This window comes from Oenanthe melanoleuca, chromosome 1, assembly GCF_029582105.1.
Source record: "Oenanthe melanoleuca isolate GR-GAL-2019-014 chromosome 1, OMel1.0, whole genome shotgun sequence".
Classification (NCBI taxonomy): Eukaryota; Metazoa; Chordata; class Aves; order Passeriformes; family Muscicapidae; genus Oenanthe; species Oenanthe melanoleuca.
This window is the reverse complement of record NC_079333.1, coordinates 96563394-96582423: the sequence shown is the minus strand read 5'-3', so window position 1 is coordinate 96582423 and position 19030 is coordinate 96563394. Positions and strand designations below refer to the sequence as shown.

At 36.6% G+C, this 19030-nt stretch overlaps 1 protein-coding gene across 3 annotated transcripts in view; it reads right to left on the bottom strand.

Annotated features, from left to right (window-relative positions):
• CDKL5 (cyclin dependent kinase like 5) overlaps window positions 1-19030 on the bottom strand; it is a 128510-nt gene that overhangs the window by 86676 nt on the left and 22804 nt on the right. The window contains exon 3 of one of the 3 annotated variants that reach the window (XM_056485217.1): window positions 4291-4395. The exons of the other annotated variants lie outside the window; for them this stretch is intronic. The gene's annotated coding sequence lies outside the window, so the exon portion shown is untranslated. The remainder of the gene's footprint in view (window positions 1-4290; window positions 4396-19030) is intronic. 3 annotated transcript variants of the gene reach the window in all.

The following is a 19030-nucleotide window of genomic DNA, read 5'->3' as shown; positions in this document are numbered from 1 at the left end:
CTGCTAGCAACATTGTACCAGTCTCACTCCTTAATTTGGAAAGAAAGTTACCACTTTATGTTTCCATTTTACAGAGGGACAGTAGAACTTCTAAATGAGACAAGATTCTGCAGAAAGGGCCATCAAGATTTCACAGTACGACGAAATCTACAAAGTTGAAAAAAGTTGAAAGGAAGTTGAAAAAAGAAAAAGCTAAAGAGATAAAAAGCAACAAGAATTTAACAATTATAGCAAGCTATTTTTCATACTTCAAGCTTCAATCTATCCTCCTCTGCTCATAAGAAAAAAATTAGGAAGAACAGCAGGTGAAAATAAATACAAAATTTAGAAAACTGTCAAACTTGAAGAAATTATGTAAAAGCAAAACACCAAGGTTCCTTTCACAGGCACAAAGATTTAAAAATCAGCTCCAGAAAGGTTTTCTTGACATAGCTAACATCAACATTGGACCCTGACTTCACCACTGCTGGCTTTTGGAGGACTTGCTTGGGGTTTTTGGTTTTGGGCTTTTTAATAGCTGTTGATACACTGAAACCTGCAAATGCATCTGAATAATTATAGTCAGGAGAAGGCATCATCACATAATTAACTGGCCTAAAGGCAGCAGATCCCCACGGCCACAGGACCATGAGTGCATGGGGGAAGAACCTGAACAAAGTTTCCATCCTGCAGTAAGCAAACTAGAAAAAGGGTGAATCAGTTCCCAACTAATAAAGATACCTGTTTGGTTAAATTCCTAAAGGAAACTAAGCTTGAAGGCCAGGGCTGCAACAATGATTTGGTTTGTTTTATCTTGTTCTATGAGTGCTCTTCCTTTTGTATCCAAGTACAGATTCAAAAATAAATTCAGCTCATCCTGGATACATGAACTAAATTCACTTCTGAGGTAGAACGCAGGATTCACAATCTTCCCTAACAGCTGTGGCCAACCCAAAAAGAGTGGGTGCTTAGCAGGATGCTTCTAAGACCATACTGACAAATAAGCAGACTGATTATGAAAGCACTGAGCACAAAAGCAGTTCCCATGAGTCATAACAGGAGGACAGGAAAGACAATTTTGCTTCCATTTTAGTCTTGCTCTCCAGTAAGAACCTTAACAAGTAAGTCTATTGTGGGTGTGACAGCTTCTTACGCACTTGGTGCCGGTCTTTGCGCATGCTGGGTGGGCTCCACTGTACCTGTGGCAGCTCTAAAGAAAAATCATCAGTCTGCAGAGGATAACACTCTCAACAGCAACATGTGAAATCCAAAGCCTTTGCAGTTTCTTCTGGCACAAGGTGGATGACACTTTACTCTTTCATTTCTATCCAATGCAAGAGTCCAACATTTGTAGCTGAAGTAAAAGCAAACTTTGGCTTACTGATATATTCTTAGGCAAAGAGGAGGAATTTTTTTTTAGATAATAGAAGGTTTTATTTGGTAACAGAATAGCTTGCTGCGGAAGAAGCTAACATTTCCTTATCTGACACAGTATTTGTAGTGGTCTTCTTGGAAGTTGGTTCTTGATTTTAACATTTCCTTCTTTCTTGACAGAACACTATTCTCTAGTAATATCCCATATTCATTTGTAATGTTGCCTACAATTTAGTCCCATATTATTTTTGACTATCTGCCATGGACTTTAAATCCTCAATATAATATAACAGAATGTAATATTACAGATTTTTTTTCATCTTTAGAGTTACCCCTAAAAAGCTGCTATTTTCAGTTACCCATCAGGACTCACTTTGTGGCTCAATTCCAATGTTTAAAGATACATACTTAGGAATAAGTATTTAAAAAAAAAAAAAAAAAAAAAAAAATGCACAAGGGCAGAGGGTGTTCCTGTCCAAGAAAAGTACAATATATTCTCTTGAAGGGGACAGAAGCAGCCAGTCAGCTGAAGGTCTGCTCTGGAGTCTGAGCTCAGCAGGGTAGCTGTGGAAAGAATGGAGCTCCCACCCCGGTCCCTGGCATCCCCTGGCACCGCGAGGCTCCTCTCAAGGGCAGAGCCCTGCAGTGCTGCACTGCCAGGCTGGCAGCAGACAAAACAACAGATGCACAAGACCTGGCCACTTCAGGAAAGGTCCTCTGATGCGTTCCTAACTGGATCAGCCGCTCAATCTTTCATACATGCACACACAAAGCATACTGGTGATTTAGTGAGACTGAAATTCTTCTAAACTGGCAAAGTTTCCCCCTCCTTCCAACCCAGTTTTGTCTTCATTGTTCTAAAAATAACTCCCATTCAGATTCTAAAAGTCAGATGTTCCTCTCTGCACTGTATTTGGCTGAGATGGATCTTTCTCATAAGAGTACAGAGAAGTAAAGGTGAATAAAAAGTATTTATAAATAGCAAACAAACGCTGAAACTAAATTCTGTGGGCATTCTAATGCAGATCAAAACAACTGCAATGACTACTCTCCTTCTAATCTTCAACCATATAATTAAATACAGATTACTGGTTCACTATCTGAACCAAATAGGAAAAAAAAAAAGAAAACAAAACAAACCAAGAAATCACTTCTTCCTTGAAAAGGGCATACCAAATACATAGAACAAGCAAAAGTATGAGAGGGGAGCCCTGCAAAATGTAGTACTAAATTAATAATAAAATACAATACATCCAAATTAACTGAACTACATTCTAATTATACTATAAAATTATTTATCATTGCTTCTTCATGCATTTTCCAAGCAAATAATTAAAAACATTTTATTTAAACAATACTGAACCACCTTATACAAAGCTAACCCTGAAAAGAACGCCATCAAAAGTTTTTTAAAAAGGACAAAAAGAAGACACTCAACAACTAATGGTTCTAATATCCAAAGACAGGTCATTTCAAGAATAAATTCACATTCCTATGCAAGCATATGTGCAGGAGCACATTTAAAGAAACAACTCAAAGATTTATCATAGAGACTTCTGTCACTAAAGTCATTATAAGTGATTAAAACACATGGTGGACAAATAGTGTACCAAAGAAATTAAAACCTATAGAAACATCTCTCCATATGAAGTTTCATCTGAATTTGAAGATATTGCTACTATTTCAATGTGTGAAACTATTACAAGGCATTTGCTCCAATTTTACCAGCTAGGAATTTAACTGAGTATGATTAGTATTAAAAGTGTATCATTGTGCTTATTTTACACTTCATAATTGGGGCTTCTTAAAGATATCTATTATCAGAGTAACTGAACACTAACCATGTTTAAATTCAAGGTGAGTTTTGCTATGCATTCTAGTTGAAAAAAAAAACCCATTAAACTCACACAGGTGAATTAATCAATTAAGTAAAGTCAAGAAGACTAATCTCCAAAGTGGCTCAGACTGCATTAAGAGGTTATGACTTCACCAAGATGAAGTTCAATAAAAAAACTCACATTCCAGATGGAGAAAAAAACCCCCGAACCAACTAACAATTCCCCTAAATTAACATTATTTGTTAATTGTTAACTGTTATTAATGTAACAACTTATTAACATAAGCTTCCTTGAAGCAGAAGATAAAAGCTTAGAATGCTCTGGAATGCCTCACCACAGAAACAGCAGCAGCAATGTACCATGCACCAAAGACAATCTGAGGGAGGACTCTGAACATTAAGCTGAAAACTCTAAAATAAAGTTTGTGTTCAGTGCAAATCCACTGCAGAGAAAGTACAGAAAGAGAGTGTTGATTTGTGCTGTGATGACAGATGTCCTTGTGCTGAGCTACCTAGAACACCTTCAGGTAGGGGAAATTCAGTTTGCTAAATTACTGCCAACATTTTTGGAAGATATATTAAGGTGACCAACTCAATTTGCAACACACGCAAGCAACTTTCCAGTAGAGGAAAATAAAGCAGAGAAACAAAAGCACAAATTTAATTTGGTGATCTCATTGAAAAGCAGCAGAAAAATAAATATTCATTATACTATCTGTCCCCTGTCCAGCTGAGGACACAGATAAGGAATTGGCTGGCTGGATGCAGCCACAGAGTTGTGGTCAATGGCTCTATGTTCCAGCTGGAAGCTGGTGACGAGTGGTGTTCCTCAGGGCTCTGTCCTGAGTCCAATGCACTTTAATACCTTTATCAGTGACACAGACTGTGAGATTGAGTGCACCTCAGCAAGTTTACAGATGACATGAAGCTGAGTGGTATGGCTGGCACAACAGAAGGACAAGAGGGCATCCAGAGGAGGAGTGCAGCCAGGCAGCAGGAGCAGGCAGCAGATTCTGCCACTCCAGGCTGTTCCCAGGAGACCCCAGCCATGGTGCTGTGCCCATGCTGGGGCCCTCAGCACAGCAGAAATATGAACATACCAGAGCAGGTACAGAGGAGGCCGCACGCCAAGGTGATCAGAGGGCTGGAGCAGGTTTCCTGCAGACAAGCTGAGAGAGCTGGGGCTGTCCAACATGGAAAAGAGCCTGGGGAGAGAGGGGTGGAACAAGAGGATGGCTGAGGCCCCTTCCAACCCAAACCCTCCATGGTGCTCTGAGGAGGTGAGCAAACAGAGACTGGGGGCAGTGGCCAGCCAAGGTCCCACAGATCCCTAATTGTAGAGACATAATCATGATAACGTTCTCTTTTCCTCTCCTGCTTATTTCAATTGTTAGTTGCCTTCTTAGGTCTTGTCTTTAAATAGATGTTAAGCTCTTTGATGAGGGAACTTTTTGTTATGTTGAAGGCCTCTGGTGGTGTTATAAAATAACTAAGATTTAATGTCTGAAACCATGCTATGGTAATGGTTCTTTGCATGAACAGCATTGTTGTGGTAAAGTATGAGTCTTAAGGTAAGTGAAAGTCTTACCAGAAAACTCAGGAAAAATATTCAATACAACTAGGAGGCAATTTGATTCATTTCTGGAAACAGGATGTGGTAAAAAGAAAAGGTAAAAGAGTTTTACAACTTTATTTACAACTTAGTCACTGTAATCTAAACAGAAGAATCATCCAGATTAGAAGTTTAGGTATCAATGGAAAAATATTTAAACATAAATAGGAAATGGCAGATACATGGCCTTTCTCCCACAGAGAAAGGCAAGCCAAGCAGAGCTTCTCCTGCTATGCTGACAGCTTCTTGCATGAGAGATTCCCATGTCAGCAAAAGCATGTCTGGATATGTAAGTGACCCAAAAGAGGACCTGAAAAACAGGTCCTGAGAAGGAGATGCATCTAAACAGTAAATAATGTTGGCAGACCTACCAGAAGAAAGGTAATCAAAAAACCCTCATAATCCTGGTTTTCATCCTGCATGTGTTTTTCTACCCTTTGAGTCTTCCAAGTTTAATTATGGAGTGTGGAAGGTGGGAGGAGGAGAAGGGAAAAAAGAGGGAAGGCAATGCTCCTGGCAAAGGGCAAGAAGGGTGGGTGAGGGAGGAAGAGAAGGGAAACTACTCCAGGGAATCACGGGAGAAGACAGTAAAAGGCTGGCATGTGGAAAAGTTCTGAAATGAAAAAAGAAAAAAAATTCTAAGAACAAGATGCTTCAGGCACGAGCAATGAGTTCATCATGATATGAGATTTATATTAGTTTGTTAAAAAATACAGACTTGCAGCATCCAAAAGTCAATATTTGCATAACTAACTTGTTTCTTATATATCTAGTTACTTCTTGTACAAACAGGCTTCTAATATTCAGGGAAATAAAAGTAACTTGGAGATATGAATGCAGAAGTCTACACACAGAAAAACACTGTCATGTATTTTCTGCAGAAAAAAAGTTAAAACTACTAAGAAAATAAGGGCTGGCAACAATATAGGGCATAGCACTTCTCAGAAGGTTAAACAGAACTTCCCAAAGTTAGTTATACCCACTGACAAAGGCTGCCAAGGAGATGCTGAGGATAAAGACTCTAAACCACAGAAAACAGCTGTCTTTTGCTTGCAAGTAAACTGTACAGAACCACATACATATATTGACAGGCTTAAATAGAGGTCATCAAGGAACTGGATGGATGCATATCCAGACATTTCCACGGGCAGCACTCACAGAGCAGCAGCACAGAGACCCAGGCCTAACCAGCAGATCCAACCAAAGCAGGCACTGCTCAGCAGGCAGGCAGACAACATGCAAGATTACACTGCTAACCACACCATATTATTTATTTCCACTAATGTTCTCTTTGTGCTTTTCTAGCATTAAAAGAATAATCTCCGCCTTCCTTTGGAATCCAGACAGAATGGGTGACACACTATTTGCTCAGACAAAAAGTCAGAAGTAATTCTTGTAATCTCCTTTGGATTATACCACTTTCTTTGTTGTTGAAGCTACACACTAAACCATCTTAAATGCAAGTTTAACTTCTAGGCCTTTTTGTGGAGCTAGATAAGCATTTTATGTTCCTCTCGACTAATATGCCAAAAAACCCAACCAAAGACAACCCAGCAAAACACCAGTTTACAGAGATGAACACTTACTGCTGGAGAGAGATTTTTCTAATATACAGGAGTCATCCCCCCCACAGCTGTAATGAGGAGAGCTATAACACAAGTAATGTAAAAAGTGTTCATTATGTGCTGAAATTTCAAATTTGGATGTTAAATGAATTTCACAGTCTATTTGCATCCATTTTTCAACTGAACAAAATACTTTATAGTTTAGAATAACTCTAGTTCTCTGCTTACATGGTAAGATATTTTTAAGAAGCAAAATACATTCAAAATAATTTGCACAACATTTTGCAATAAAATGCAGCTCAAGTACTTCTCCCACTGCAAGGTATTTACTAGACTGCAGTAATTCTCTTAACACTTTTCAAACTTGAAACACACCTTCTGTTGAATGCTATGAGTCAGTTTTAATGACAGTGTTATGTTCTATTGCTCTGTAGCTTATGCAAGAGAATGAATTTGCATTAAGTATCCAACTTTAGAAGCCACCTTCTCTTCTCCTTTGTTAATACTGAATAAAGGTAAAAAAAGGGCTATATTCTCTGCCTGCTTTCTTATTGTTTTAAAAGAATAAATCTAGTTAGCTGCCAGTAATGTAAAATGGACATAAATTTTTTAATTGCCACTCTACTAATATGGGGGGGAGGCATTGTTCTTGTTGTTTGTGGGTTTTTTTTCCAGAAAGCCAGAATACAGAAATAAAAGAGTAAAAGTTTTCATATTTAGCAAAATTTCAGAACTTTAAACTACTTTTCCTGCATGAAAACTAAATGTTGTCACTTCAGAAGAAGAAGAATAAAACAGTCTAAAATGCAAATTCAAGAGAGGGAAATAAAATGAGGGACCAAAAGGACTTACTGCTATCATTAGGTGGGCAGTACCTTTATCTTCAAGAAATTCAACAAGAAAAAATTGTAACATCTCTTTCCACTATGAGTCTTTTAGTCCAGACAATGGCCCAGTTTTATTATGGTTTTCTGTAATTTGCTTTGTCCTCTCATTTAAAATTCCCCAATTCCTCACCCTCCCCCAGCACAGTACCTCATACTTATGCTGGAGTATTTTGGGTAAGTTTTTTTTGTTCTTTTGGGTTTTTCAAACAAGATTACACTTCACTCAGCTCGACAAAATGAGGGTTGGGCCAATTTTGCCAGAGATAAGACTGGCAAATTTTTAACTGCTTCTCATGCAAACTAATGCCCAAAATTCCTCATACATAACCTCGCTACACAGCCGTACAATGTCAAATTTTTTTTTCTTATCTCTGCAGATTATATATGCACACATAGAGAAAAAAGTACATATGAGTGCACCTACTTCTAATGATAGGGGACAAAGTCCTCCCAGCAAATTTAATTTCTTAGAAGTTCAACTAAATGACCACCTTTCTTGTCTTTATTGAAAGTAATTGTGAATTAAATGGACTACCTCTTCTACTTTTTCTACTTTCTAGAAATGAATCATACATAAGTCAAAAGCTTCACTGAAGTCATAACTTACTACCTTTTTAGCACTTTTAAACAGATCCTAGATTCCCAAGCAAGAAAAAGGTAATGTACTTCTTATTTTTAGTCTAAGTTCACAAGATAAACTCTACAAAAATGAAGAAAAGGACTGATGGACATCTTCCTCCATGGTTGGAAGATCTTCTGTAAAAGGCTAGGCTTTTAAAGTAATAAATTATATTTCTGCAGTGCAGAAAAAGCACCATGAAAACCTGATTTCTCATATAACAGTGGGCTAGAAGACTGATACAGACCACCACTTTCTGAAAGCTCTACATAGAAAACACTTGCAAAATATAGGAACTCTTTGGACTGAAGAAATTATACGCTTTATAAACCTGTAGAGACAGCAGCTCATGAATTAACAAAGGACCGTCACCCACACGAGGGTAAAACAGATCCATGGATCACACTTTGCCCAGCATATTGGAGAACAATATTCCCTTTTATGAAACAAGTGTAAGGAAAATGTCAACTGTCTCCAGCACTAAAAGAGTAAATTTCTCAAAATAGAAGGTCTGTCATTACTGCCATGAGATGTGAACACAAATTATACTGCCATTTTTATTAATTTGCAAGTAAAAACAGAGAGGCAAAATCTAATACCATTCTGATCTTGTTTGGGGGTGTGAGGAGGAGGTATCAGCCCTTTTCTTTTACTTATGTAAAAGCAAGCCTTCTCTTTTTTTTTTCTTCTCTTAAAAGAACTTCTCCATATAGTACTTGAATCTGCTCCAATAACAAGCTCTCAATTCATTTCAGAAATATATTCTAGCTCTAGAAGTTCAATTAACTGGGGGGAAGGGGGGAGGAATCCATCAGCACATTTTCCAACTATTAGAAACTTCTTGGCAAGCTGAGAACTTGGCCAACTGAGAACTTAAATAATTTTGTACCCTTAACTCCAGTGGCAATGAAATGCCATGATCTTACTTCTAGTTCAGCCTCTAAGCAGCAGTAGCAGCCAAGTAACACCAGAAATAGAACATGAAATGCAGCTAACTCCAGGCATTTTGAAAGTCTCCTCAGCACACATTAACACATCAAGTGAGAGAAAGGTTAATGAAATATGTACAGATATTCATACTGCAAACAAAAGCAACTATTTTAAGCTTGATGAAAGTGTTGATGGACTTTCTCTAAGTAAGATTATGTTAATTTATGTTCAGAGTATAGTTTTGTTAATAATTAAAAACTGTTATGTCAAATGCCATTATTAGGAAGACAAATACATTTGCACCAAAAACCTGAATCAATGAGATCTTGCAACACTTGATTTCAAAAGCAGTGGTAAAAGATTTTTTCTCTCCACACAGTTTTTAAATGCAACATGCCATCAAAAATAATTTGCATCCTCTTCTTTCATATGAAAAAAGGGAAATCCCCTCCCAAGACACAGAACACAAGCAAGCTCTCCTCAAAGCTCTTTGAAAAACTTGCGTCTACTTGAGGAAAATACTGAAATGAATGTTTAGTAAAAAGAAGGAATACTATTTAACCCCATCTGAAGTATCCAATTAAAGTGGGAAAACATTAAAACTTTCAGAGTTCAAGAACAGAGGCAGTTAGAGGTTCAAGCATAATAAACACTTATTTTACTTGTAACAGAGGCACTGTCAAGTGCCCACTAAGCAAATGTAATTCATACAAAAACCCAGGGCTAATTTAGTTTGTGTCCTTTTAGCAGTTCTTTGCCCAATTTACATTTATCTTGCTTAGTTTATGTAAACTGTTTGGACACTGAATGTGCCAGCTTGAATTTGGCAAGGAAAACATGCTTTTACTATGTAGAGCCTGCTTTATTTTCATTTCTATCTAATTAGTTAAAAATAAATGTTGTGATGGGAGATTTATGCTAAACTAAAAACCAAGACTTTCACCAGTAACATTTATACCATATTTAAAGGAATCGAGAATATTTTTTGAAAGTCTACTTTTAGAATGGGAAGCCATGAGAAGTCAAATCTGTCTAGTACTGAAACAATTAATGTAAATATATTATGCTTTATAGTAAGATTATGCAAACTACTTAGAAAGTGCACAAACCAAAGCCATCACAATACAAAGCATCAGCCACTGGTGGTGTGTTCCATTCAATTCACAAGCATACAACCTCAGAATTCCCTATACTTAGTACAGTAAGGATCCCAGCATCTACTCCCTACCACAGTATATTCCCATGCCATCCTTATTCACAGAACTTCAACAACAGAAGGAAAACAAAACAAAAAACCCACAACAACAAAAAACAGCAAAACCACACACACACAAACCAAAATAAAAACAAACAATCAAAAATCTCCAGGACTACTTCAGTTTTTCTTCTGGATAGAACCCAAATCAATTTTTGAGGTGATAAAAATTTTTCACTCTCAAAAAAAATCTTCACAAAATGAGTTTCACACATTGCACATAAATCAGCAAGACACCACTGAGGATTGCCAGCAAAAGACCACTAAGGAGCAAAGGACTGCTGTATCACTTGAGACTCCAATGTTAATTAAATTCCACACACAAATGAAGCCAAAACCTTGACAGGTCTTCAACTAACACCAACCAATAAACTCTCACACAGCAACTCAAGACAACAGGAAATAACACAAGTCTCTAGTCCTCTGCATTGCATTCCCCACGGGTCTCAGTCCCATGTGAGGGATATAAATTCTTTTATTTTCCTGCAGTAAACAAAAACAGCTTCCAAAACCTGGCTCAGAGGAGCCATACAATCTTAATATTCCCTCCAGAAAGTTACCTTAAAAGAGAAATATAAACAGCAGTTTTGGGTAGTGGGACTACCACACTGGTAATTGTACAGCACCTTCAGAGAAACTGCCCAATCTAATCTCATGTCATCCCTACACAACAGATAACAATCCATCATTTCAGTAAAACAGCAATGCACATTTTCCCCATGGCAAACCAGGAAATTCTTCCTGGATCTGGCAGTGAGACCAAACTAAAAAAATGTCAATGTGCCAAGGACATTTACTAGGAGTAAAACAAGCACCTACACTCACATTATAACTACAATACTGAGCTTTGACAGCTCACCTGAAATGAAAAGAGTAGAAAACTCAGGTAAGAGCTTTTACAGATGAAAGAAAGAAAGGAATAAACATTTGCTAAGGGCTCGGCTTCTAGCAAAGGTACACCTCCACTGAGCTGCTCTTTCAAAAAGTAACTTAGATCAGCACACTTTTCAACACTGATGGGTTATTTGGCATCAGTATGTCAACCAGCTACAATCAAACATACTACCTTAATTAAAAATCCTCATATTTATAATACATAATTTGATTCACAGGAAAGCACTAACCAATTTATTTACTAGCTTCTGAACACTCCAACATGAAATTGCAAGTATCAGCTTTCATAAACTCTTGACACCATATAAACTATAAGGTAGTAGAAGAAAAGATGTAAGAAGCTCCAGATACATCAATGAAGCGTCAGAAGTCAGAAACACACCATTTTGTGTATATATTTTTATACACATGCACATCTATATTTATAAAAATATATACATACTATATAGTATACACAGTAGTAAGAAAACATAATATGAAAGAAAATGTAAAGAAGCATTTGTCTTTTAGAATATCCTGATGACAGACCTATAACCACTTCCAGAATGTGAAAAAAAACTGGTTTCCAGAAGTGAACAGCAGAGCAGTAAAAGGAGGTGCACTAGGTTAGAACTACAGAAGTCATGTGGCTGGAAGGGAGTAAGTAGAAGAGCAGAGCTTGCTCTGCTCTAGCTCAAAATGGGAAAAAGTCATTCAATCAGACTGCTCAGGACTCAGGCTATAATCCTTATTACGTTTGTGGAGCATTTCAAACAAGATAAATTAGAACAACATGATGACAGATGTGCTTTGACTGCAGTATCCAGAGGAAAAAACCCCATCAAAAACAACCAAACAGCAACAAAAAAACCTGTAACACATTTACAGCACTGAGAAGAAATGAGCAGCAATGAGAAGAAAACCATTTACATAAAACCCAAATCAACAAATTTAAGGGCACAAGGATGAGCAGATAAAAATTCAACAGTCTCAAGGGAGCTTGCACCGAACACTATTCGCTCACTCACATTTAATACAGAGCATATTCAACTGCCCAAAGTTTGCTGCTTTTTGCTGGTTAGATTTTTTAATTGCAGGCACTGCCTCTCAATATCAAACTAACCTAATATAATACACCTATACTAACAAAATTGAAGTCTGCAAAAATACTTCTAAGTTTCATTCCATTTCATCCTCTAACTGCTTGTCTAATGGCACACAATTAGTTTTGAAAAATCTCTAAAGGAAAATCAAGGCTTTTTCTCTGCAGTGAACTGGAGTCTAATCTATTTTCTTCAGTGTCATGCTGGCTGATTAGCTTCTTTTTTTGCACTCAGGTAAGACCTCAGTAGTCAACTGGGAACCTCCTGAAATCTGCAAATCATGAAGCAAAAATTACCATTCTAAATGCTCTGCGCTTTCTTAGTTTCTCCTGTTTAAATGAGGTCAGTACACAAAAAACATATTCTAGAAGGAGAAGCTAGGGTCCAGATGAGCTGAATAATCGAAAAATAACAGAGATTTCTGTCTCAGGTGTTCCCCATTGCTAGCAAGACTTCCAAAGAACCTGCAGCTCGATTCATCTGAATAAGCCACAACAGAAATGTATGACTGGAAATTCTGCATCCCAGATGTTATAAAGCCTGTGCTTTCTACAGACCCAAGAAAAATAAACTGCCTTCAGTATTTTCTTATTGTTCTATCAAGAAGAAGAAGAAAAAAAAAGAATTATGCTCTAAAATAACTTCATCAATAGCCAGAACAACGATTGTAATGACAGACTACAGTCAACTAAATTCATAGGTACACTAAGCAAAAGGCAATGACAAAGTTTCATTTCAAGAGAACAGATGATATTTTGCAAGACATATGGTATTTATTTTTATACATTAGTCATAAAAGAATACTACAGGCCTAATTTTTCTTTAAAACAGCACAGTGTTTTATGTTGAGGTGTACTGCTAATATTAATTCTGTACAGTTTACCTTTTTTTTTAGTTGAAAAATTTCTGACTGCAATTTTCAAGTCATGAACATACTATACATGGAAAGGAGCATTCAGTATACATAGAGGTGTGTAGAGCACCTTTTAAAAAGAACAAGTCTTAAAAACTACTACGCTCTTATCTTTTCAATAAAATCTCCTAAAAGCTACATTATACATAAAATAGCAACAAATAACTGGCTTTGGATTGCTGTAATGACTGTCAGGTCAGTACAGAGTAGGCAAAAAGGCACTCAATAATAGCAGCAACAGATTCTATCTGAACTGTAATATATCCTTGTTGACTTCATCTAAGCAAAAAGTGTTCCAAAACCCTACAATTTTTAATATTTCATTTTTTAATATGAGAAAATGTGATAGAAAATAACCTCTTTCCCAATTTATGCAGGTTTTGACTGAAATCTACATATTATTCTCGTAGTAATTTAAAGGCCATTTATTTATTTATTAAAATGAATATTCAACTCTCAAGTCAATTCAACAGATTCTTTGGGAGATTTTCAGTATCATCAATGTAAATTTCCTGTAAGTTTTTTCATGTCTTAACGTTTATTAATTGCCCTCCTCTTTCTCAAACCTGTTTTCCAGTTAAGAGTTCTTCAGGGCTCTCCTATATAAAAATTTCCATGTAGCATCAAAAGTAATGATGGGAAAAGATTACCTATTCCTTAAAGAAAAATAAAAACAAATGCCCTCCTAAAAAGTCCTTCTCCTGAATCAAGGCAGAAAATCTAAAAAAAATTGATGAATCCGAAAGTAGCTCTTGCAGGGGTCAGCCCACTCATGGAGAAGACAACAAAACGACTGAAGCCTCACCATTAAGAAATGGTCTTTATCATGGTAGGTCCAGCATGTTTTTAAAGAGTAAAACACCCTAATATTATTTTATGGTGTTTTAAGCATGGATTTGTTGCTATCCTTACTGTTATAGAAGCCTGTGAAATACACCACAGGCTTTGCATTCACAGAACTTCCTTGAATAGAAAACCAAAACTAACAAAAATAAAAGTGTCCACAAATATTTGCAAGACAATACTTAAATGTTTCAAGATACAAGATGCTCAATTCTAGCTGCTCTCGATCCAGATAAAGTTGTTTGCTAATCCAAATATCCACAGCCCATCACAAATCCCTATTTCTACCACCTCTACTAGTCCAGGGTGAAAAACCAGTTTAAAAGTTTAATTTTACACAAATCTATTTTATTCGTTTACATAGAACTTCTCTTAAAGAAGAAATCCCCACACACTTATTTAGATTTCTTCTTTGAAATTAGAAACTACTTCAAAAAAATTTGCAATAAACCTACTATATTCTTTTTTAAGTCCAGAAGATTTTGCACGAAGAGGATAAAGAGCAGATTAAGTTTTTTCCACAAAAACCTTCTACTCTCCCTTTAGGCCACCGTCACACAGGCTCAAGGGACACTCTGGAGTAGCTCTGCCATCTGGATTACAGGCTGCCAAATTACTAATGCTCTTTCAAACAATCACCCCAAGCAAAGACAACAAACCTTTCACAGAATCCTGCCACTGTTTCTCTTGCTAGATGACAATTGCAGCCTCATGTCAGCACAAACAATTCACAGATCAAGCTACCTAGAATACATGGATTCTCACACATCTCCTCTTACCCTAGCCAAGGTTAACATTTTAAAATTTCACACTACAAACTCAAGATTGTCTTCCAACTCTGTATCTAACAAAGGTGACTAAGTCTGTCCTGTATCACTAACAGATTAGCAGCAGGAAATTTATTTTTAATAACACAGCAATCAAAATGGTAAAAGTTTTACCTGTTGTGTAAACAAAAAGAAATTCACTGCTTGTGTTCCAATACAACAGCGATTAGCTTGAACAAAGGTTGAGAAAGACAAGCTCTTTTAAAAAGCAGCAAATGCTTTTAGTTTTTTTAACAGCTGCAAGTATGTTTGCCATGTCATGGACTTAAATCTGGGTGTATCATTATATTGTACTGTTTAATTCAATGCCTACAGATACTAAATATAGATCATTAAGTTACAGTGATGAGAGAACAGGAACAAGTAAAAAGAAAACATAACAACTGATCAGCATCCCCACAAAAATATACAAGAATATATGTCTACAATGTCATTATCCATTCCTCCCTCCCTTCCTAATGTAAAGGATAACATTATTCTAATACTTGAGGTAGAATATTTCTCTGTTAAGTTCAATATTTAAGACTTGTAGGATGCCATAAATACACCGAAGCATTATGAATCATCCTTGGAAAATAAATAATACATTTTGTTTTCTTAAAAACGCTATATCATTCAAAAAAGTAGACAATTCTTTAGCAACCATATGAAAAACCTGTATTGGGACCCCCATTCATTCAGATTAAAAAAAAAAAATTAAACCAACCATGTTAAGATGCAGCCAAATTTCCTGAAAATCATTTAAGAAAAATTAAATTATCTCTACTTTGCAACTAATTAACTATACCCTCTAATAAGCAAAGGAAGTCAGTACAAATAAGCCAGTTGCATGGCCAGGAAGTTTCTGGAATTAAATTCAAGAAATTCTAGCAGATGAGAAACAAGTCAATAAATTTAATTATTTCCAAATGGAAATAGACTGAAACCCCATAAAACATATGCTACTAAAAAGTCTGTACAGCATGGAAAGATTCTTCTGTCATTGTACTCTAGGTTCCCATCTTGACAGCTTAAGCAGGATTTTCCAACCATGTACAACTTTCATGGCCACAACCAGTTTCACGAAGAGTAAAAAGCTGAAGCACAAAATGAAATGCAAAAACTAAACTATCTAAAATAAGATAATAAATGCTAAAATACATTTTAAACATCATATGTACTCAAGTCACTCACCTTTCCAAGCAGAATTCAAAGTGAGAGAGCTGTACCAAGCACTTGTACCCTACAGTGATCAGGACACGGAGAGCCTAACAGAAAGCAAACAACTTTCCTTTCCTATCAGTGCTCAAACACTGCAAATACTGTTTCCTTTTTGATTTTGCTCACTCTGCAAAATGTATAATGCTCATTTATAATCAGTTATTCCATATGTTATTTTTTAACTTCTGTTTATTGTTGGTATACAATCATATGATTTTTTAAATCATATGGGCCAAATACAAGCCACAAATTAAGAATACTAAGGCACCTGAATTTTTTTCTCTTTAACACTATTTCAACACAGGAATATTTTTAACAATTTGCCTGTGTGGACACATTCATACACCTCTATGTAGGTTCTCCAGATGGTGTGTATGGACTGGAGGAGCAGATTAACTCATTCTGCACAATGCACAAGTTCAAAAGCCAGTCAGAGCCCCTGACTATCACTGTCATTCAAACATCGCTCCCACTGAAATCTCAGCTTCCACAAGAAGTTTTACAGTAGTGCCCAGCAGCAGGACCAGAGGCAATGGCTTCAAACTGAAAAACAAAAGGCTCCCTCTGAACATTAGGAAACCACTGTGAAGGTGACTGAGCCCTAGCACAGGTTTCTCCACCTGGTTGGAGGTTGCAGAGTGCCAACACTTGAGGACACCCAAGTCACCTGGACACAGACCTGAGCAACTGACTCTAGGTATCCCTGCTGGATCATAGGGGTTGGACTGGACTACCTGAAGAATCCCCTTCCAACCTCAACCACTCAGTGATTCTGGGATCAGATCCCTAGAAAGGGAAAAAGAGACATAGCTTGCCATCAAGCCTCACAGCAGAGAAAGAAGAAGAAACTCCCTTTCAAAAACCTGGCATTAGAGCAGACTCACTTTGCTCACTGCTTTGGTCTCTTATATCCTCTTCTCAAAAACTGATTTTTTACCTTGCTCTCAAATACCACCACTTCTCCCACTTCCCACCCCATTATCCTATATCTTAAGCTCAGGCACTCTAATAAGTTAAATCAATTTCCTAGTGTCCTCAGGCTTTTCATTTTTGGATCCCGGTCACTTCTAAATTCCAAACAACAATAAACACATTTAAACAAGATTTTTTACTTTTTTTTTTTTAAGTGTATGAAACCTGGACAAGTTTTAACCATTATTTGTGAAACCTTGAGTGTAACCACAAGAAGGTGACTCTTCCATCCCTTATTACATATTCTAACATCACTTTAAAAGAAAACTTTGATTTTTTACTTCTGAAGTAGCTTCTTTCTAAACCATTAACGGTTTTGGCTTGAATTAGGTAAGAGTTAGAACCAAACCACATGAAAATCATAAAATAATCAGGTTGAGACAGTCATCCAGTATAGGGAGGGTGGAGAGAAGAAAAAAAAATAGCCCAGATGCATTTGGCAAAAGTTATAAGCAATTTTAAAGCAGGATCCAAAGGGGAAGCTTTGGAAACCTTAATTATAGAGAGTTCCAGACCTGTGTACTAAAAAAAACCCAACCCAAGAAGCCCAAAAACATCCGAACAGTTAGCAAGACCAGATGTTTCAATTTATTCTTCTTATGTCTTTGTTAAATAAACATCGCTTTTTTAAAATAAGCTTAGAAACTCTGTATATATATCAACATCTATTCTAAACCAATAAATCTCACTTTTTATCTTCAGATCTGTATATATCACAGAATATGAATACTGTTACAGCATTCAGTTCTCAAATTTATACATTTCATGCTGACAACCATAATATTCATGAAGCCTTCATTCCATTTAGAGCAGAGATCTGAGATAAACAGAAAGGGATGGATTCAGTATGGTATATATATATAATGTAGAACTGGTGTCACTCTTCCTTTCAGTAACAAAAAAACCTGGCACTGCAAGATAAACAAAAGACTGCTTAAAATATATATGCCTTGATCTTTGAATTAATTTTTTTAAGATTGAAAATGAGCCCAAGGATTGTAGGCAGTGGTCTTGAAAAAATGAAAAAGTAAAAAACCCCACACCTTGCACAAACACTGAACCAGGATCTAGGCTTTCTGCTTGGATGTTTTGTTTATGGGGTTTAGCATTTTGTTGAGTTTTTTAGAATTCCTTAAACTGCTGTCTGTCCATCAGTTTAAGGCCATATCAAGAAGCCCACTTCAGTTACCCAAGCATTTCTTTCCTGCAAAATAGCGCTTCTTCAGAAGTTTCACTTAGTGAAATAAAAGAAAGCAGATTAAATCAAAACATCAGTTAATGCAATATCATGGATATATTAGACTTTTGCTAGTTTTAATAAAAAAGAGAGATCTGCAATCAAGAACTGATTGGTTGTTTCTAGTGCAACAGGAAAGACTGAAATAAAGGAGAAATGTAACCAAACAAAAGCCCAACAACAGAAAAAAGAGGGAAGATAATGAGCTGTAAAATGAAAGGCAATTATCCAAGGAAAGTGTTTCAAATCCTACATATGGTGTGGGGGAGCCACTCCTTTCTCTTCTGAAGTAATGCAATTCATTGGGTATTTCATGGGTTTAATTTCTTTACCACAAAACGTAGATCAGAAAACTGATACAGACTTAAAACAGATGTGAATGTAATTTAACTTGAAGACTGCCAGTTGCTTACTTGGTAGGACATTTTCAGGATTACCTGAAGGGAGCAGAAGTTTCATTAGTAAAACTGATTTTGGGATAAGCCCCCAGAAACCCAAGCCTGTTATATCCACTTTTATCACAGATTCTTGGGCTTTCTAAAATGTTTTACACTAATGGGGTTTTCTTCTGTCACAAGAAAAATAAAACTACAGCTTGAGAAGAAACAATTAATACTGTTTTGTACTAAGTAGAAACTCAGTACATTCTCCCACCAGAGCCTTCAAAACTCCTTTCTGGGTGATGCCATGTTGCTTTTCATGACCCTGAAAAGCACTAACCAATTCTGCTTCATGGATTAACCCTGCAGATTAATATTGATAATTAGATTTGTATACCTGCCAAGAAAAAGTGATTTAGTGTTTATCCACCGTACTTATTTCTCTTAAGGTCCAGCATCACTCTCTGTATCAGCATGATCAGCAGGGATCATGTAAGGGTATCAGTAAGATAGATCTCTCTACAGCAAATGAAGAAACCAAATGGAATACTTGTGACAGCACATTTTCCTAATAAAATTTAGAAGTTCTGCTTGTAATTATGTAATTTGAAGTTACCAGATTCA